Source organism: Cricetulus griseus, assembly GCF_003668045.3.
Source record: "Cricetulus griseus strain 17A/GY chromosome 1 unlocalized genomic scaffold, alternate assembly CriGri-PICRH-1.0 chr1_0, whole genome shotgun sequence".
Classification (NCBI taxonomy): domain Eukaryota; kingdom Metazoa; phylum Chordata; class Mammalia; order Rodentia; family Cricetidae; genus Cricetulus; species Cricetulus griseus.
Genome location: NW_023276806.1, coordinates 193,476,624 through 193,499,499, shown reverse-complemented (window position 1 = coordinate 193,499,499; position 22,876 = coordinate 193,476,624). Strand labels below are relative to the sequence as shown.

The window sequence follows — 22,876 nt, the reverse complement described above, 5'->3', positions numbered from 1 at the left end:
GCAAGATGATTCCTAGAGACTTCTTTCATTCCTTGGACTATGTTTCTGCCAACTGTGAGTGTCAGTGGGCATAAGAAACAGCACCACAGTGTTGCCTAGCAGCCCAGGAGTTCTTCCAGAGACTACTATTCACACGGAACTACAGAACTTGAAAGTCAACCCTTTGATACTGCTCCCACTTAATACTCCTCCCTTGTCAAGACCTCTAACTCAAAAATTACCTCAGCTCCCCAAATCTGTATTTCTTGTACCTAATAATGCCCCCCTTTCCTGTTGACTTTGCTACAGGAAAGAATTTGAGTGTGAGCCAGTAGAAAGTAAAGTTGGGCTGTATTGAGAACTTGGGGCTGGAGATGTAGCTCAGTTGGTTATTGTTTGCCTAGTGCCATGGCCTTGCCTGGCTCTGGGGACAGACCTAACTGAGGGCAGCAAGGGAATGATGAAAAGACAACACACACAGACACACAGAAAAGCTGGCTTTCAGGTGAACTGAGATCTCTGCTGGAGACATCTCAGAACTCCAGAAGCTCACTGTGTTTATTACATCCACCTGAACAAGGAGGCAGGGTTATGGCATACATCTGGTTCAGGGGGCAGGTTTGGCTGATCTCAGTAGGAGCGGTCTCTGTAGGGGAGCAGAGTTCAGGCTGTCAATGTCCAGTGGGAGGATGACGCTGTGGTGAACATTTTCTGCTCATACTGTCAGCATCCACATGTGGACCCGAGAGGAAGCTTTCCCACTTCCCTGTGAGCCTCAGGCAGGGGAGAGGGGAGAAGCTTTGCTGGGTTTGAGGCCCGGGTCCCTGACATGGTTGCACCCATGTCAACAGCAGCACAAATTCACTCAGGACATCACTCACTCGGGGCTTCCTCCACTCCTCACACCCCAGAGTGCATGCACAAAGTCTTGGATTTGCTCCCCGGTACTTCATAAACTGGGTATGCGGGCAATCCTAGTGTTCAGGAAGCAGAGGCAGGAATATCAGGAGCTTAAGGGCATCTTCAGCTACACAGCTCGTGTAGCCTGTGCCAACCTGGGATAAAGACCCAGCTGCAAGAGAAAGAAAAGGAGGAGTTGTAACCTAGATTTAAGAAAAGGTCTTAATAAAGAGGCATTTAGGGAAAGGACACTCTAAATGTGGAGCTGGGCTTCTCACATTTAATGGTTATGTATCTTTACCATATATATATATATATATATATATATATATATATATATATATATTATATATTCACACACAATTTTGTGGCTTCTGAAGTTAAATTTCAAGTGGTTGTTAAGAAACTTTTTTTTGCAGTAAATGAGTTCATAGGGTGGATCCATAGGTCACAAAGTCAAAGGAATTCTTACTATATTAAACCAAAAGGAAATTGTGAAACATGATTTTCCTGTTAACAAGGTGGTACACGGTCTTGTTTGTGAGAGTCTCAGAAAATTGCAGGATGGGAAAGCAGTAAGGATTTATATATTCAGGCTTTGGGCACGGGTCACTGATATTTTAACATTCTTACTGAAATATCTCCACATAAAATGAATAGTGTCTTTATAGTACGATAAATAAAAGACCCAGAGACTGGTTCAAACTTCAAGCTGAAGATCAGAAAAGCAAAGCAGCGGGCCACTAGCTCTTACCTCTACCTCAGGCTGAAAGGCAACCCTGGCTCCTCCAAACCTCAGACTGCTCTCAACGTGGCTAGAGAATCCTGAGATTGAACACCCACCCTGAGAGTTTGCTCCTGTCTTATATTCCTCCCTAATGCTGGGATTAAAGGCCTCTGATCTGTTACTTTTTTAGACAGATTGAATCTGGCGTAACCCTGGGTGACCTTGAACTCAGAGAGATCCATCTGCCTTTGTCTCCTGAGTCCTGGAATTAAGGGTGTGTACCGCCACTGTCTCACCTCTATATCTTGAGGCTGACTTTGCTTTCTGAATCCTCAGGCAAGCTTCAACAAGTCATAATTAATATATCATCACATGTCTTGATGTAGACAACTTTCAGAGGACACTTTAGTTTTGGTGCTAGGACTCCCAGCTTGTGCCACTCCCAGCTTTGTACAAACCTGGGGATTGAACCCAGGGTCTCATGCATCTAGACCAGCACTCCATCAGCCGGCTCCACCCCTACACCTTTGGTTCTGATTTCGCAGGCTAAATTTCTTTGGAGTTTTGTTTTCCTTTGCTCCGTCTGGTTTGGGTTAGCAGCCACAACTTGCCATTGACTCACTCCTATCTTCAAGCCAAAGGAAGTTCTGAGTGAGTTTTTTTTCATGTGATTTTTTAATAGACCAAAATAAAGGACGTTTTGTAATCATCAAGTTCCATCTTGTTGGCTTCATTGTCTCATGACTGACTTTAACACATTACTATCCTGCCCCATCATCACACTATGTATCTTCTTCCAATTAGATCAATTTTCCAATTACGACCATTATTGAATAGATTGCTAAAATGTTAAATAGGACAGGCAGTAACACAGAGCCCTGTGATTTGGCAAAGTTTGAAAGAAACTAATTTATCACTACTCTTTGGATATGGTTATTTAATGGTATGAATTCACCTAATCTATAATCTAGGGCCTATTATTATATGTTTTTATCATAGAAATGAAGGATCTTTCCAAATGCCCGTCCAAGTTCACACACTAAGTTTATGCTACTTTTACGCCTTCATCCAGGCTATAAGCGTATCAAAATGAAAAGAAATCTACTGTAGGGTGACTTACATTTGTGAATATCATATTCATCAACATCTGAAATATAGAGCCCCTCCTCCTACCTTAGGAGAACAAAGAAACATATTACAGTTCTCAAAAATTCTCTTCTGTGGTGGTGTCACCAATAGCTGGTGATTGGGGAGGAGGGACTTCTGGAAGACTAAGAAGACAGAAGGAGATAGCCACCCAAGATTGGGAAAGAGGAAAAGGTGTCGAATAATGACCAAGAAGAACCAAAGTTCATTTGAGGTCAGTGGTCCTAAGTTTAAAGCAAGAGCAGTTGGCATGGGTTTTCTTTTTGTGTGGCTGCTTGGGTTCAGGTTCAAAATGAAAGGGATTTCAATATCCTACACTGTATATCCACTGAATGTCCTTCATCATATACACTTTATCAAACTGCTTCCAACGTGTAATTTTGCTCCAAGATGACTTATAGGAATTTGCTAAGAAATATTTCCTTAGGAACATAATCTAGCATCCCAAGTCTTAAGAGCAGCTCTGAATGTAAACTTATTTGGGGATAAGGTCATTGCAGCTGACTAAGATAAGAATTTGGAGATGAGATGGTCTGAGATTGAGGGCATGTCCTAAATCCAACGACTGTGGTCTTTGTAAGGGAAAGGGGAGGATTTGTGGCACCCGAGGGTGGTGTGAAAATGGAGGGCAGAGATTTCAATGCTGTATCTGCAAGATCCAAGTTTTCTAGACACCCCCAGAAACTAGGAGAGGGCGTGGGACAGTTCTCCTTTATCCACCCCCCCAACAAACAACCTGCTGACAGTTTGATTTCAGAAACTGTTTTACTCAACTGAGAATAGACCTCTGTTGCTGTGAGGCATTGGTTTGTAGCAATTTATTACGGTAACCCCAGAAGCTGAGACAGGGAAGCCACTCATACTTCTGTGAAGTGTAAAGAAAATGGTTTTTGTGGTGGGGGGAGTGGACAAGAATGTTTTCTTGGGGCCAGGAAAGGAGGCTGGCACCATCTGAGGTTCCTGAAACCTTATGACATTTCCGGCAGGATCCCTCTAGAACTCCGTGACTCCTCCAGAAGCCACACACAGAGACAGCCTGGAAACCCTGCAGTTGTTCTGAGCCCATTGTCCCATTTCCATGAAAGTATTTGCAAATATTTTGTTCTCCAGGAAGTCGTATCCCTATGACTTACTCAGCTTGCTTCTGCCATCCTGAAGCAGCTTACAGAAAGTCTGTACTAGGTCTGTCCTGGAGGAAGGCAGCCTCCCACACATCTGGGTGTCTCTGGGTTCTTGACTCGTCACATCGGGAATGAGAGGAGTCTGCAGCCAGCACCACACTCTGATGCTTCTCTTCATGGATGCCTTACCTGAATCTAGTTTCTGTCTCAGGTGCCCTCAGCCTCCTCAGGGGTCCCTGCTCATCCTTAAATACTTGTCTCAAGATCTTTTGCTTTCTCCCTGCAAGTGAGACATTAACTATAGTTTCTTTCATTCTCGAAGAATTGTGGATTTCTATTAAGAACTTACTAAAGTCTATTATGGCTTACTTCTTTCATTTATTTCATTTTATTATGTCCACCTGAAACACTGGAAGAGTTCTCCTGACTTAATGACTCTCTGGACCTTAGCCTAGAACCCAGCTTTTTGTATAAGCCAAGAATCTACAACAACCACCTTTGAAGTTTTTTTTTTTTTTTTTTTTTTTTTTTTTTTTTTTTTTTATAAAACATGCAATTGCGGTGATTTAGTTTCTTTTATTTACTTGGCATCTCAGGTTTATTCAAATTGCACAAAGAAACAAAGTGACATAGAAATTAGTGTGTCTCCCATCAAAGAATTCAGCAGAGAACTCCAAGGAGATTAATGCTTCACCACTATGATGAGGGAGTCTCTTGTCTACAGATGGAAATGACATTGTCATCCCCAAGATCACTAGCTCCTTACACACATGGCAGGTGGGTTCTTCTATTTGAAACCAGCTTAGCAGAAGCTTCCCAGAATTCATCGCCTAAGAAGCCCGCTGAGCCACATTCCCCCTATCTGGTCAATGCAGAAAGCTGAAGCTAAACCACCCGATGCTATTGTTCTGTGCTTGATCCAAATGCCCCCTCCCGCCGTGTTTCACTTGGGGTCACCTCTGGAGTATTTTGCATTTAGAAACATTCAAATGAATCCTTAGCTGTATTCAAACAAAGTTAGATGTTGTTCTAAGCATCTATGTGAGTATGCTCTCAGGGAAATGGAAAAGCTTTCCAGTAAACTAGAGCTGGGGGCAGAAACATTAAAAGAAGTTTGGGGGAGGTAAGCAGTATGTTCCTGTGGGACTAAAACCATGGGAAAAGGCTACAGACTTCTTTTATGATTCAGGTTTAGATTTATAAAAGAGTAAGAAAATACATGAGTCACCCGCCTCAGTCACCATCATCACTATCTCTAAATCAAAAACTGGCCAAGAGTCACAATGAAAGCCAGACCCCTGTATACCTACAGATGTTGGCACTAGAGACTCTTCCCAGCAAGGCTTTCCTCCAGTGTCTAGCACCCATCACATAATACCCCTCAGCTTATTAAGACCCTCATAATCCAATAAAAGAATCTCACCTAATTTATGACCATCTTCCCATTTTAATGAACATGAGCTTCTGTCATGTCACATAGACAGATAACTTGTTCTCCTATCACCCCCAACACACAAACCTCCTAGATTGGGCCCTTCCAGATAGCAAAGCCTAAAATAATAGCACTAAAGGCATGGCTAGTGAGTACTGTCAGTTCTTCCACATACACACTGTATCCAGAAATATCCTTGGGACTTTTCACACACTGGTTCCAGACTGAAACTAAAGACAAAACAAAAGCCCACGTGTCTTTTAGTCTAGTTGGGCTAGCTGGGTGATAGGAGCCAACTTTGGACCCAGTTCCTCTGGCATGACATTTTCCCTTCCTGCCCCCACACAAGGGACCTTAAAGGAGCATATGTTGTTCTCCCCAACACCTTTTTAAAAAGCATCAAGAATATCCTTTCTTTCCACACAGGATCCTCGCATGCTCCTCCTTAACCCCAGGTACTAAGCCCAATCAGGCTAATAGATGGCCCGAGAAAACAAGCCTCCCCTCTCAAAAGACATGAGGACAGGCCAGAGACGCTCTACAGAGCATACACAGCAAGAGAACACACTAGCTTTCTTATCAATGAGAAATTAGTACCTATATGGAAAGAAAATTGTTTTCTTGTGCTAGAACAACAAGAGAAAGTGCCAACATGTTATGGTGCAGTATCATGCAGCAGTACAAAGAATGAGTTGCCATGTCAGTACATGGAATGATGCCAATGAATGTTAAGAAGAGAAGCCGGGTATACACTATAAATTCCACTTATATTAAGTTATAGAATAGGTAAAAAAGATAATGTATGGTGTAAAATTACTGCTTGAATTTGGGGTTAAGAGATGGACCTCAAGGGAGTACTCTTTCTCATTAGATAGAAATGTGATGAGCATGTAGGCACACACTTATATCCAGTTGTCAAAGTAATTAAGGTTTGTATATTTCAATATATGTAACCTTTACCTTACAAATCACAGTTAATAATTGGAGCATTTGAGGACTCGGTGGCATAGTTAAAACAAGAATGATGGAATAAAAGTTGTAATAGGAGCTGAATGATGAGTAAATGGGGTTTATTGCATTATTTGTGTTTGAAATTTTCCACAAAAAAAAGACAAGCAAAAATGATCAAAAGGCTCTCAGAGATCTGAAAATAGCCCAGCATGGCCAGAGTGGAGCCTTTTGCAGTCTTTGATCTCATAGGAATTTTCCAGGATTGCAGTGACCTGAAAACACCAAACCTCTTAGTCACAACTCATTCTAGAGCATGGATGGTTACAATGAGTAACAGGAATGAATAATGTGGTTGGAAAAACAGATGCTTTTTTAAAAATGTAAATACAAATCAACACTGTTCCTTGAGTTACCTGATAGCAAAAGAAGCCGTGTAACTACCATGGAATATGGACATATCTAAAGGTACAGGTTCAGACCAGTTTAATCCCCTTTTCTTAACTTGGGAAGGCTCCTGACATTGCAGTAACTGAACTGCATTGTGCCCAACCAATAATGAAAAAATAATGCCTTTAAAAATTTTTTTCCATTTATTTCCAGTTCTGGACATTTGCAAGAAGCATGCTCAACAAATCACCCTACTCCTCACTAATGCCAATACTGTAAGTCATAAGATGAGACTGGTAGACTTCCTCCATCTTAACACAATGAACTAGAGAGTGAGCACAAGCACCACAGAGACTCCCTGTAGACCTAAAATGAATACAGATTTATTTTTTTCAGAAGAGAACTTACACATCTCTGTGTTTTTTCAAATGAGAGGACTGACTTCCAAGAGAAATGATATGTTTTCTTTGGGGTAACAGTGAGTTAGATCCCAGGCCGTATCTTCTGATTTCTTCAGATTGAGGTAGACTATGCTACCATGGGTATGAATCTAAAATGCATCCATGATGAATAACTCAAGATAACTTTATCTTGGTAATTAACAGTAGAAATACTCTTTTGGGTCCATAGATTTTACAATTTCAGAGTAGGATCATATTTTCAAAATATTAGGAAAAAATAGAAAACACAGTAAATACACCGATTGCTTACATCTGAGTAGATTTTGAGCTAAGTCCCTCCGTCTTCCCTCTATTTTCTCATTTTGCTTGCTCTTCCGTTTGTGTCCTAACACGTGTTGTACATGTATGCTTTTCAAGCTGTTCGTTACAATCTCTCGGTGAACTATGAAATCAGTTTAATAACAGCTACAATCCACATATTAAAGACCGAAGTTTTGTCTTAGAAAATATCAGGGAGCCTGAGAAAAGAGTAAAGTTGAAAGCATCACTACACTTGGTTTCACGGTGTTTCAAGTTCTCTCCTTCCACCACATGGGTTCTTGGGATCTAGGCCAAAGAAAACATTACCTACACAGGAACTACTTAGGTAATATTTTCAGAAAATGACAAGCTTATTGAGAATAAAGGGATTCATTTTGTGACATCCTGCTTGTCAACTGTTAGGCTTAATTTCTGAGCAATTGGAGTCCTATTCAGGAAATCCTTTCTTAAAGCTCTATTTGTTAGGAATAAAGCACATGTGGGACACTGGCAGATTCCATGGTGGGTGATGTTGACCAAGGAGGAGGGACAAACACGCCAGGCAGAGAGAGCTTAAGTGAGAAGTTTTATTAGAATGGGGAAGGGGGAAAGGAAAGAGAAAAGGGGTAAAGAGACACAGAGACAGAGAGAGGACAGAAGAGAAGAGGGAGACAGGAAAAGTCCTGTCTGCTCCAAGGGAACAGCAGGAAAGAGAGAGAGAAAGAGAATGGAAAGAGAGAGCAGAAAGAAAGAGGGAATGAGAGAGCAGAAAGAGAGAACAGAATGAGACTGTAAGTAGGCCGGGGTCTGTCTTTTAAAGGGGTCATTTGAACCTTTGTGCAGACTAGTACTCATGGAACCCTGGGCTGACCAGGGTACTGCCTGAATGCATTCTGCCAGGTGACAGGGGCAGGCCGGCATAAAACCTGAATCCTTACAATGTCTTGTAGGTACTGCCTTGCTGTGGTGGGTTTAGCATTTCAGGCATCAAATGGAGGTTGCTGGTCCATTTGCAGTTAATTTTTGTGCAGGGTGACAAATAAGAGTCTAATCTACTCATCTGTGTGAGGACACTCACTTTTCTAGTACCACTTGTAGAAGATGCTGTCTTTTCTCCAGTGTATTTTTTTGGCTTCTTTGTCAAATACAAGAAGGCTATATTTACGTCATGTACTCATGTTTGGGTCTTCTATTTTGTTCCATTGATCTACATGTCTGTTTTTGTACCAACAATATATTGTTTTTTATTACTATAGCCCTATATCTTAAATTCTGGAATGGTAATCTCAACAATACTGTTCTTTTTGCTCAGGATTGCTTTGGCCATCTAGCATCTTTTGTGATTCTTTTTTTTTTTCTCACTATTTTTGTGAAAAATGTTGTGGATGTTTTGGTTGGAATTGCATTGTGTCTATAAACTCAGTTTTCGTTGGATAGTATTTTTCATAATATTAATTTTACCAATTAATGAACATGGGAGGTCTTTCCATTTTGTATTATCTTCCTCAATCTCTTTATTCACAGATATGAAGTTGTCATTGTAGAGGTCCTGCATTCCCTTGGTTAGGTTTATTCAAAGGTATCATTGATGGGAATGCAAACTGGTGCCAACACTCTGGAAATCAGTATGGAGACTCCTAAAAAGGTAAAAATACATCTACCATATGACCCTGCTGGTACCACTATACTATATGGCACATTCCCAAAGGACTGGACATGCTACATCACAGATACTTGCTCAACAATGTTCATTTTACTTTATTCACAATAGCTGGGAAATGGAAACAACTTAAATGTCCTTTCAACAGATAAATGAATAATGAAAATGTGGTACATATAGCTAGTGGAATATAGGAAAATAAAAAATAAAAATCATGATTGTAGGGGATGCTGTAGCCACGCCTGCTTAGGGGATGGCTACAGGTGTGCCTGACCATGCCGTTCAGGTGTCGGGTTTCGGTTTCTGTTTCACTTTTGGCTTGCTATATGGACTGCTGCCACACCAGCTGGCTAGGTGGCTCTGTAAGTAAGGCTTTTCCCTATTAAAATCCCTTGTATTTCTACCTGACTCCGTATTGGTAATTTCCCACAATACATGATATTTGAAGATAAATGGATGAATGCTGTATTGAGTGAGGTAACCCAGATCCAGAAATACAAATGCTTTGCATTCTCTCATCTGTGATTCCTGGTGTCAAATCTTGGCTGTGTAACTTGTAATAACCACAGAAACTAGGAAAATATAAGGGGACTATGTTCAGGAAAGGAATACCATGATACAGGTGATACGAAGGGAAAGTGGAGAAGGGCGCTAAGGAGGTCTACACAGAAGTAACAAGGGGGGGGTGAGGGACAAGCAATGCTGAGGATAAAGTGGTAAAAGCCTCTGGGAATCCATTTTATATTCGCTTAAAATATAAACATATGCTTTTATGCATATGTATATGTGTGTGTATGAAATGAAGTCATGCCACCTGGGCTGACAGTGCTACACACAAGAGTCACAGACTATCTAATAAGACTTCCAGCACCTGGCATGAGAAACCTCCATTGTTGCTATTGGTCAGGGCAGTCCAAGTCACCCTAAAATGGCATAGGCTATTGCTGTTGCTCTTGGTAGCCTTTTGGAAGTTAAAGGTAATTCCCTATTGCTGAAGAGACTGAACACTTTTGGCACAGGACTTGGAAGATTATGGCTGGATCTAATCTGGAAGCTCCAGGAATCTAGCTTTAGTAGTACTAGAAGGTTCTGTGCAAGATGCTATGAAGGAAAGCAGTCAATAGTCTGATGAAGCTGTGATGCCTGTGAACCACAGCAACGACCATGGCAAGATATTCCTAAAGAAGCAAGAGTGGCCCTCACCTCTGGGTGGTAACCAACAGTTGTCTAATTGGACCAAAACTCAACAGGAGGAAAACCATATATGTTACTAGAAACTCTGCCGCTACCTGGGGCTGGTGAGATGATGGATCTTAGAGGAGAACTTCTCTAGAACTACTACCACTCTGCCAAAACAGCATAATTCCTAACTGCATTATAAAACTTTCCCTTATGACCACAGATTAAATGTAGATCTCACCCGGTACCAAAGAAACACTTTGCAGCAAACAAATCATTATAGAAAAAATCACAAGTGGTCAAAATGCAGGGATCACCTGATCTTGGGGATCCCTGCACCAACAGATACATCTATAGCGTAACTTCTGCACCTAGGGCCCAGGGAACTTTAGGGAAGAGCTGATGGAGTGATTGTAAGAGTCAGAGAACCAAGAAGTCTGCTGTGAGATTGTCTCCTAGAAATGACAGAGAAGCTACCTTCATGACATTTCAACAATAGAGTTGCCTAAACATGACCAGAATAATGACAATACCAATGGACATGCTAACACAAAAGGGGGAAATCCTAGGGGGTCCTATCTACTAGACAAAGAACTACAGGCAACCAATGACTCTCTTCTGGGAGAGAAGAAGAGAAGTCCTTGGGATATTAATTTTGTTTGCTTTATATATTTTAAAATATATAGGGATAGGGCTATAACATATACTTCTCTAGCATGAATGATCTCCAATACACATAAAACCCAGCAGGGTGGTACATGCCTGTAATCACAGCACTCGGGAGGTAGAGGTAGGAGGATCAGATGTTCCAGGTCATCTTCAGCTACATGAGTTTGAGGCTAGCCTGTCAAAACCAGAAATGATCATTCCCTTTTTTAAAGGAGTGTGTGTGTGTGTGTGTGTGTGTGTGTGTGTGTGTGTGTGTGTGCCATGTGTGTGTAAGTGCCTGCAGAGGCCAGAAGACAGTGTTAGATGCCTTAGAGCTGAAGTCACAGGTAGTTGTGAGCTGCCCAACATGGGTACTGGGAACTAGACTCAGTCCTCTGGAAAAGCAGCGAGCACTCTTAACGGCTGAGTTCTCTCTCTAGCTCCCACTGTTGCTGAAGTTCTAGCAAATAGGTATTAATATTTCACTTTACCTCAAAGCCGCAGTGTGAGTAGATGAAACAGAGCCCATCTTTTCTATTCAGTTGGTGTGATGCCAAAGATCTGAGATGTTCAGTAACTCAGTGAAAGCTACGCAGATAACTGTATCAGGATCTGAGTCACCACCCAGATCTTAAGACATCATGTACAAGAATGATCTTTCATCCCATGGCCCGTGTTCTTTCTTCCCCCTTTCCTTTAGTTTCTTCCCTGCCCACTTAGCTTCTTCCCCTTTTCATCTTCTTCTTCTTAATTATGTAATATTTTGCATATATTTGTAAGCAAAATGAACTGTCATTATCTCAGTATTAAGGTGAGAAATAGGATCCTGTCAATACCTCTGAAATCCAGGGACTGCATTTTATCCCCAACACGTCACTGCCCCTTTCTTGTCACGGACACATCTTTACAGACATACAGTTCTTTACCGTTGGACCTCATGTTAGTGGAATCACTGTGTTCTTTTCTATTAAAAATCACATTTCTGGCATTTATCCATGCTGATTTGCAGATACATATCTCATTTTTTTTGACTGAATTAGAGCATTATATTTCAGGACTATGCCATGTTTTCTTTCTGATGGGCATCTATTATTTTTAGTTTTGTGCTATTAAATCTATATGACTCCAACTGCACATAAGCAGAAATTTTCTCCAAGGTATTCATGTCACGTTGGTCAAAATGACTAATACATAGAATATATGTACCTACAACTTTACTAGCTAACAAATTCTTTTCCAGATCTTGGTTCACATCTTGGTTTCTAAGGACTGTTTCGCAATCAAAAGAACAAGTGTTCCTTGAAGAAATATTTGATTACAGGGACAGCACAAAGAATATACAAGAAACATCTCTAAATGCCATAAAATAAGAAATTGCTGCAAAAACAAACAAAAACACGCTCCAACTTGAAGGAGCACTAGAAAAATGAGAGCAGCAAAATAAATAAGTAAAGCATTCAGTCATAAACCATAAAATATAACAAACACCCAAACCTAGAAAATCAGAACCCATGGTCAACAGCCATGAGCTCATCTGACAGACAACTGATAAAAAAACAGCAGGTGGGGCTGGGGAGAAGTCCCTAAAGCACTTGCTGTCCGCTGTCCGATGCTGGGCGGTAAGGTATGAGGAGAAACAAAGTTCACATCATTTTAATATAACCCTGAATGCTTATTTATAGCAAAGAGGAAAAACGATGATTTTAAAAGAAAGAAACTTTGCAGAAACACAAAACAAAGTGACTACCGGTTGAATAAGACGACAAGTCAGCAGCACAAACCACATGCATTCTTAGCCAAATGTAATATAATAGCCTTGATGACAAGAAAACACCAAACTCAAAAACTGAGAGATGTCTGACAGAACAATGTATACACTTCAAATATATCAAGGTTGTGAAAAACAGGGAAACTACAGGAACAAGTACAGACTGCAGGGGACCAAGGACAACTAGCCAACATTATAAATGCCAATGCCAAGATCCTGGAACACAAAAGAGCCTCAGCAGGAAGTCAGCAGCAAGACTTAAAAGAAGTTTTTAGTGAATGTTAATTTCCTGGCTCTGACTGCTGGGGTATAAGGTGTTGAAGTTAGGAGAAGCTAGGTGAAGAATATAGTAAATTCCTTCATATTCTGGCTGGGTTTTTGTTTTTGTTTTGTTTTGAGAGTATAGATTTAGTTCAAACCTCCCAAATGGTTTTTGGTATTCCGAAGCTGTAAGATAATACCTAAGTCATGAGGTCAGCAATCAGAACATCAGCTCTATTTCTGATAAGGACGTTGGATTCCATAGCCCAAGGATGAGGCACTGATAAGCTTCTTAATGCCACCGTCAGCTTAGAGCACATAGCAGAGGCTGACTGGCCAAGGAGGAGTGAGTGGTACTGCCAATACGGCTCATGAGCATTCAATTCCAAAGGAGAGGCTTGGGGACCAGATCCACCCCACTTCAGGTTTGCTCCAGTCTCCCAAACATAAGGGGACAGAAAGTGTCTGATTAAGTTACCTCACAGACCTCTTTGTACATGAGAGGAAAGGCAAGTTTTGAGAATAGGGTTCCCTTTTACCATCACCTATAAAATCATCTGGGCCAGAAGAGTTTTCTTTGTATTTTAATGGAAAGATTTTATACTTTATTGACTATAGAAATAATCATGTCTTCGTCTTGAGTCAGTTTTAATAAATCACTGTCAACCCAGCTCTCATTTAATAAGAGAGAAAGAAAGGAAAAGATGAGCAGGAGGGGTTGGGGAATGGTGTTAAGGTCCAAGAGAAAGGGCAGGGGGGGGGAAAGATGCTGGGTGGAAAAAGAAAGAAAGCCCGGCTGATGGTGACTTTTAATTCTAAAGTAAATGCTGGCAGTGAAGACACAAAGATTCAAAGGAAAGGGGGAGGGGGACATTGTGGACCAAGGAATACAAGAAAACGAAGTCTGACCAACAAAGAGAACAGCCACTCATTCTAAAACTTTTAGCCCAAGGCCCCTGAGATTTACCACAAAGCCACAGACATGTCTGTTATCTGGGGAAAATATGGCTGTTGCTAAATAATAAAATACTGGAAAATTATCCCATAAGGAAGCAAATGATGCCTAAAGCAAGTACATCGTTCGTGGATATATTTCATAGTGAATGCCACTGCTGAATAGAGTACGTGACTGACGAGACAAGAAGACACACCGGGATGAGACAAAGACAGCCCTGTCTCCCAGTTCTTTAAATTGAAACCAGGTCATGACTATAATCCCAGCACTTGGAGTCTGAGGCAGGAGTTCCAGCCAGCCTGGCCTACTTTGAGACCTTGTCACCCAAAAGGGAAGGGAGCAACCAGACAGACTAAAGAGAAAGGATAAAACCCTTAAAGGAAGGATGACAAAGATTTCTGATTTTCTAGTACTTATTTGTATGTCTCTGTGTTATTTGTATGTTTTTGCTCAGGTCTGAACATGTGTATAGAGGCCAGAGACCTGGCGTCTTGCACTCTGTCATCATCATCATCATCATCATCATCATCATCATCATCGAGACAAGGTTTCTCATCATCCCTGGAGCGCACTGACTCAACGAGGCTCTCTGGCCAATGAGTTCCAGAGATCTGTCTGACTTAGTTCCCTAGCCCTGAGCTTATGGTCACACAACACCACACTTGGCTTTTACACAGGTGTTGAGAATCGGAATTCAGGTCCTCAGTCAGCTTGTCCAGGAGCCACTTGGCTGAGTGAGGCCTCTTCCCAGCCCCAATATTTTGTTTTAATGGCAAGACCCCCAAATGATGCACATTTATAATAGAAAAAAGACCTACTATGTACCTATACCTTCTATTTGACGCTGTCCACCATTTCAGGAGAAAATACTATAAGCAAGCTATTTCAGGCATTTAAGATGGACTGACCGCAGTAACTTTACATTTCAAAATTTGAAACCATCAATCAACACCTACTCTGTTGGGGATAGGGATGTAGACAATGTGTCCATAAAATGAGACTCTTCAATCTCATGGCATGGGATGATGAAATCATCTCTACATAATGTCCAAAACACTTCTTGCCAATGAAAACGGTCAGTTATTGTGGATGTTATGAATGGAAGAAAGACTTCACTGAATCTAGTTTACTCCATCACACTTTACTGCCAAAATAAAGACCTAAACTAACTCACAAATTTGTCTAATTAAAAAGTTATGAAGCATAGCAGAGTGTTAGGAGGTGATAAATCAGAGTTTTACATAATAGTTTCTAGTCTTTGTTGGAAATATTACATAACTTTAAAGTAAGCAAAATAATAATTAGGGATTAGTTCAGGGCAGAGGATTAAGACACACATTGCAGGTGTTGGGGAAACAGCCCAGTAGGTAAAACGGTTGCTGCCTAAGATGAGGGACCTGAGTTTACATTCCCCAGCAGTCACATATAAGCTGGGTGTGGTGGTACACATCTGTAACCCCAGTACTCAGGCATGGAAACAGGCAGACACCCGGGGGCTTGCTGATTAACCAGACTAGCAGAAATGGCAAGCTCCAGGTTCAGTGATAGACCCTGTGTAAAAATAAAAATAAAAATAAAAATCATAAGATGGAGAAGCAATTGAGGAAGACATCCAGATGTCAGTCTCTGTCCTATGCATGCATGCCTGCACAAGCAAGTGCATGTCCCCACTAGCGCGCGCGCGCGCGCGCGCGCGCGCGCACACACACACACACACACACACACACACACACACACACACACACACACGCACGCACAATACGCATAATACCCTCCCCAGCAGAAGAAAGAATAGGATGTACAAAAGTACAGAGAAATAGAATTGAATAATAGGTGAGAAAATTGGTGCTTGCAGGGCAGGGAAAGAAAGAGGGACAGTAAGTGGTGGGGATAACAGAGTCACATTGCAAGGCAAGGACACTAGAAGAAGCTACAGCTGTTCTTACTGCATTTCATGACACAGTAATCAGGAACCTGGCAGACAGTGGACATAACTACTTATTAAGCACCCCTGAGAGAGAAAAGGAACTAACAAATACTAGACACCTATGTAGCAAATTCTTTAAATTATCCTATTTTAACTTCCCAATAAGCCAAAGCTGGATATTATTCCTGCTTCACAGAAGAGTCCTGAAGAGTAGGGAGTTTAATTAACTTATTCTCAACTAGACAAAGGCAAGAATTTGTCCACTTCTTCCTGTTTCTCCAAAGCCAATGGTCACTAAAAAGTTTTAGATGTAAATTACCCATTTTAAGAATACAGTGGTAAATTTTGACAAGTTTAACACAACATGTAGCCGTCACTATCAGCCAATTTGGGAATACACTTTCATTACCTATGAAGTTCCCCGATGCCCTCTTGTAGTTTATCTCTGCAACTTTGCCTTTTGCTCGTTTTATATAACCAGAATCATCCACTGTCTTGTCTCAAAGGCTCTTTTATGTCACGTAAGTTCTTAGGGATTTCAAGCAGCAGTAAAACTATGCCCCATTTTTTTAAAGAGTACTCAGAAACTCCATCTATAATTTATAAGCAACCAAAGCATTGATTCTCTCCCACTCACTCAGATTATGATGTACATATTTAATAAACAAAAACATGGTTCTCAAGAGTGCTACAAGAGAGCTTCTAGTCCTACCAGCTCTATTAAACTTTAAAGACAGAAAGGTGACATAATGAAGTGAATTAAATATTTCCTTTCAGGTCAAGGATTGTGAGTTACAAGGATAACTGCTTGGGATGTGTGTGGGGGGATGGGTATTTCCTTGAACATCAAGCCGGAGTGATCATTTATGCAGAGCTGAATTACTCCCAAATTTAGAAGATACTCAAGTGCAATTGATTATTTTTCAGTTTGATGTGCTGTCTGAGACAGGGTCCCCCCCTTTCTGAAGGAAACAGCTGAATTTACAGAAGACATACATAAGGAGAGAATTTGCCATAGTATTCTGTTATACTGTTCTCTTGTTTTGCCCAATATCATGAGTTTGGAGTAGAGAGCACATGTCCCTTTCCTATGGGCCCTACAAAGAAAAATCTCTAGTAATGCATAGATATACTGGCCTGTGTATATGCCTGGTGCTCCATTAGTGAAGAAAGCAGGTCACTGGGCATTGGGGCTCCTTGCTTCAGAGTGGACATGGGTCCCAACAACCTGAATTTTGGTACATCGTCTTTCCTAGACCCACCTGATACAGATGTCTTTTCGTTAGTTCTCACTTGAGAGGCAGAGTGTGTCACTTCCTCCTTCTTGATTTCCATGCTGTGGTTGCCAACACATTTCTCTCTGTGTGTCTGATACCTTACAGAGCAGCCATTTGGAGACTGGCCAGGGCACTTGCCCATCACAGAGAAACCAAACTTCAGGTGTCAGTTCTGAATGAGGAGACAAACCTGGTGACAAATTATTTATTTTCACTCTTTCTTCCTTGAAAACTTCCTAACAAGTGAAACCAGTCTATTTCCCAAATTTATTTTATAAGGACTGTATGAGGACTGTATGAGGATATAGATGAAACATCATGAGTTTTGTTTGCCTTATGTTGGAGTAGTGGATCTGTAGGTAAAACAGCTTCTCCTCAGAAGACAGTAACAGCACCTAGAGATAGTAACTATAGAAACAGCTCTCTAAGCCAGTGAAGAACATTGTTTTAGATAGTGCTATCTGGCACTGCAAGTAGCCTCTCAAATACTTACACCCAAAGAAAGAATAATTGATGTTAAAAGGGCTAATTTAAATATTTTTCCAGTTCAAATTTTTAAAAAATTTATTTTGTGTGTTTTGTCTGCATACATGTCTGTGTCTGGTGTCCATGAAGGTCAGAAGAGGGCATCAGATCCCCTGGAATTAGAAGTATGGACAGTTGTGACTCCCTATTGGGTGCTGGGAATTGAACCCAGTCCTTTGTGAGAATATGTGCATTTAAATGCTCAGCCATCTCTCCAGGCCTTAAAAGAGCTCATCTTATGCTTAAGATGATTTCATCACGGATTGACTTTTGTTGTGTGTTGTAATTTCCTATGGTATTCAAGATGTCTTTGAAATGAACTTTGAACTTTTCAAGACCCCAAGGTGTCATGTTTTCTCACCTGACTGACTGACACATATGGCCCAGCACTTTAATCATGTGCCTTTCCGCTAGCGTAGCCCCTGTAACCTTATCTGCTTGGACCAGCCATGTGCTGTCCTGGAAGGCCTCCAAGTGGCACACTGCGTTTGTTTTTCTTAGAAGAAAATGAGAAAATCAATCAGGTGAATTTGGTAATATATGTAAGAAATTGTACTGGGTCATTGAGACACTTTTAAAAAGATTTCTATTTTATGTGTATGAGTGTTTGCTGGCATGTTTGTGCATTGTATATGGAGCTGGTGCCTGCAGATGTCAAGAATCACTTGGAATTGGAATTATAGATGACTGTGATCTGCCATGTGGGTGCTGTGAATCCAATCAGAGTCTTCTGCAAGAGCAACAAAGGTTCTTAACCACTGAGCTATCTCTCCAGCCCCTATATTGAAACATATTGAGACTTTTTAAAGCTATATTTTACTGGCTGGCTGGTGGTGGCACACACCTTTAACCCCAGCACTCTGGAGGCAGAGGCAGGCAGATCTCTGTGAGTTTATGGCCATCTTGGTCTACAGGGAAGTTAGGGCAGCCAGGGCTACACAGATAGACCCTGTCTCAAAACACAAACAAACAAAACCCCAAAAAAACGAAACCCTAGAATTTATTGAGTTCTTGCCATGCAAAGAAGATATTCTTTAAATACATAATTTTATGAGATAATTAAAATTATTATGACCATTTTATAACCAAATGAGAGACAGCTGTTAAACAAGTTGCCACAGATTATACAGTTAGTTCAGAATATAGTCCTTTGTGGAAACCAGGCAGACTGTTCCCAGAATGCACACCGACAAGACTGTACATTTTTGGATCTATCATTACTCTGTTCTCTAATGGATCATTAGTTCCCAGTAATATATCCACATTTGCTCTTCCTGTAGGACAGGAAACTCTAACCCTCAGCTTTAACTGCCTTTATCCTTACTGCTTTCACACTCATTGTGCCTTTTTCTCAGCTGAAAAATGAGGGAGCTGAAGGGATGGAACTGAAGGACACTGTATACAAAATAAGTAAGCCAGGACCAGAAAAGCAAGCACAAGTTTTTGTTCACATGTGGAAACTCAAGAGATTGATGTCAGAGAAGTATAGGGCGAAATAGTGGTTACTGAAGGCTTGCAAGGCGAGGTAGGGTATAGCGGCTTTGAGAAACTGCTATCCAAATGGTTAGATGGGATTAGTCCTGCTCTTCTACAGCACAGTAAGGTGACTATACTTTACAATGACTATACATTCTGTAATGAACTAGATTGAAGTAGTGCAGAAGATCCCAGCACAAAGAGATGATGTTTACAGGGATAGAAATATTACCATCATATCCATGATACAATGTATACATGTATCAAATTATTACGTTGTGCTCAATACACAGTTATAATTAAGTAATCTGGAAAAGGTAAATATTAAAGAAAAAAAGGCTGGCAAGGCACTTGCCTGTAATCCCACCACTTGGGAGGCTAAGGCAGGAGGAATATGAGTTCAAGATCAGCTTGGGTTACATAGCAGGTCTGAGCCCAGAGCCCAGCCTAGACTAGATAGTAAGATACTGACTCAGAAAAACAAATTAAAATAAACAGAATTATATGCTTTTTCAGGCTTTTTTTTTTTTTTTGGAGTTAACATTGAGTATATACATCACATCTAGAGAAAAATACATGGGTAAGGCCCTGACCCAGGGAGAAAGGAAGGTCTCTGTGAGGAACAATAGAGAGGCACTGCTCTCAGCTGGAGGGAGGCAGGGAGGAGGACTCCTGTGCGTAATCACAAAGGTTTCCTACTAGTTCCAGCCTGGTTCCCCAAGAGTAAAAGCAGATTCAGGAAGACTTATCAGGAAGCTGCTGAAAAGCCGCAGATGGAATGTAATGGCAGATGAGCCTATGGTATTGGCAACATGTGTGTACATACACTCTTTAGTTTCAGGAAAGGGGAACCTGTACTCCGGTCAATGGGAAAGGGCAGACAAAGCGGGCCCACTGCACTAGATTAGCCCGACTTTGAAAAAGAAAGAGTTGGTGGGAGACTACTAGCAGCAAACAGCCAGCTCACGATGTTAAGATAAACAGACAGTCCTATACATGGGATAGAGGACTAACTCTGTAATTTATTGAAGAAAGACAATGGTTCTGCTAAGCCAGATAAAGGTAGACTAAACTAGATAAAGGTAAACTATCTGCTAAATTAGATAAAGGTCTATGGAGAATGTTTTTATGCTTCATGAACCAGCTCATTCCTACTTGTAAAAGGCTAGGGTCTCTGCATACACAGCTGTGAAGTTATTTTGACCAGGTAACTAGGCTACCATAAAATGACACTTTAATCAGGTTATTAATGGAACAATTCTCAAGGTATCAGTGGGCTGATACTGACTTTTCAATATATGAAGACAATAAAGACAGCCAACGGGGTTAAAATAATTTATTACTTTTTCATTTATTTGGATGAAAGTGTGACTACATCAAAAGTTGAAATGAACCAAAATGAAATTCCTCATTTTAAGTTTTTTAAAAATTCATTTTTGTGACTTTTCTTTTCCTTTTTCTTCCTTTTGAGACAGGGTCTCACTGTAGTCCTGGTATTCCTGGAACTCACTATGTAGACCATGCTGGCCTTGAACTCACGTAAATCTGCCTGCCTCTGCCTCTTTACTGGGATTAGAGACATTGACAACCACATCTGGCTTTCTTACTGTGTTTTAGTTATGTGGACAGAGTGCACATGTAAATACAGGTGCCCATGGAGTCCAGAAGAGGATGCTCATCTCCGGGAGCTGGAGTTATGTCAGATATGGGTGCTAGGAACTGAACTCAGGTCCTCTGCAAGGGTGGTATTGACTGCTGAATATCTCTCCAGCCTCAGAATTAAACTCCTCATGACTGGGGTATATTGCTTATGGGAGGAGGGCGTGAGGGTGTGAGAAGAAAACATTTCCAAGAATTATAAATTGGTAACTGGGGTTTTGTCTCAATCCTCTAAAAATACTTAATTATGTCTGATCAAATAACTTTAAGTTTATTCATTTGTGCAAATGAGCTAGATGGGTTTCTTTGGGAGGCCCTGTGAAATACTGCATTTGTCTAATATTTTTAAAGGTCATCTTTGCCTTAAATGGGTTTATGGTAATCTTTGTGAGCACAAACTCAGTCTTTTAATGTTCCCAAGGAAAACAGTTCATGGACAGATCAGAACACAAGGTCTTATCTAGATAACCATGAGAACAACCCTGCTATGACAACAGTGACTCCTGACATTTGTTAGCTTCTGTTAATATCCATCTCACAAAGACCATGCTTGCTCCAAACATTCGCTTTTTAATTCCTACTTAAGAGAACCACTGATAAAATTGTTTCTCTTATATAAAAATACATATACTAATGATTCTGGGGAATAATTCTAAGAGACAAGTATAGTTAAACTTTTATATGACAAGCTAGCATTATTGGGTACTCATAACAACATCAAAGTATATCAAATGAGTAGGCATTTTTAGGTTCTGGTATCCCAAAACGTCAAATGCTGTGTGGCTGCTTTTTGTTTGTTGGTTTGTTTGTTTTGTTGTGTAGATAGGGTTTCTCTGGATAGCTTCAGCTGTCCTGGAACTCACTCTGTAGACCAGTCTGACCACGAACTCATAAAGATCTGTCTGCCTCTGCCTCCTGAGTGCTGGGATTAAAAGTGTGTGCCACCGCTGCCCAGCTGGGAATGACTGCTTCTTAAGATTGGTTTTTTAATGGCTGGCATCACCCTTCCTGAGTAGAAGACTTTGGTATTACAGTAGAAATTGATATTATAGTAGAAATGTTTTCTGCCTCACCTGTCCTCATCTGCATGAAGAAAAGGAACAGGTTGGCAAGTTGTAAGCTTGGGAAACTGCATTTCCTACAGTTAAGACTGGAAGCCCCCTCCTCCAGGTGTTCCCCGCTGAACGCTAGTTAAATCTTGTTCAAGCTACAACTATTACTGGTAAGACGGCCAATCACCTGGAGGACCTGCCAGGTTTTGAAACTTCTCGAAATGAAGGCTTGTTCTTTGAAAAAAGCCAGGCACAATTATCCTGTGCTAAAATGGGTAAGTGGGGCATACAACTTGCTGCAAGCAGACTTAATGTCATCAGTTCATAATGTGTCATCAGTTCACAAAGTGTCACAGAAGCTTGATGTGTGGCAAGATTATCTTCCTACATGTATGCATGGATAACTGACCAGAGAACCTGTTAGCTGGTCACAAACTTATTGGACCTGTTTATTGGGTTAACTAGGAAAAACCCAGGAGACATTAAATACTCCGCAGAACAGCCTTCAGAAATCAAGAAGGGAAGCCAGGTGTTGGTGGCGCACGCCTTTAATCCCAGCACTCGGGAGGCAGAGGCAGGCGGATCTCTGTGAGTTGGAGACCAGCCTGGTCTCTAGAGAGAGTGCCCAGGATAGGCTCCAAAGCTACACAGAGAAACCCTGTCTCAAAAAACAAACAAACAAAAAAGAAAAAAAAAAAAAAAAGAAAGAAATCAAGAGGGGAGACTTTCCTGTGCTGTCGGCAAACACGCCATTTATCTTTCTCGCCCACCCCCAAACTCTGACACGTGCTTCAAACATCGCGTCGTAGCTTCAGCGGGATTTTCTGCTGCTTGTTTCTCTTCCCTTCACAAGGTTGGGGGGAAGTAAGAACGAACCACCGTCTACACATCAGACCTTCAAATCTCTACTTACAACGCAGACGTACGCATGGCAACCGAGCTGCCGTGGACATCGCCTGGGCAGAAAATCTGAAATTTCCCGCTGACTAAAAGACATGCCACCTGGTCTCTGTCACGGCAGTGTTTCCCTTTGACACCTCACGCTTTCTAGCACGCCCAGCTGCTCTGGGAGCGGCCAGCAGGCCTCAGCTTCCTCAACTGCCCAGGAGATGTGTCTCTACGGCCAAGGCCCGCCCACGCACGGA

At 41.2% G+C, this 22,876-nt stretch overlaps 1 long non-coding RNA gene across 1 annotated transcript; it reads right to left on the bottom strand.

The window, feature by feature from the left end:
* Positions 1-461: 461 nt before the first annotated feature.
* On the bottom strand, positions 462-22,826 carry LOC107978404. The gene is made up of 3 exons (XR_003480300.2): positions 22,645-22,826; positions 17,005-17,209; positions 462-1,051 (listed from the first exon to the last, which is right to left on the bottom strand). It is a non-coding gene; the product is annotated as an uncharacterized LOC107978404 (long non-coding RNA).
* Positions 22,827-22,876: the final 50 nt, after the last annotated feature.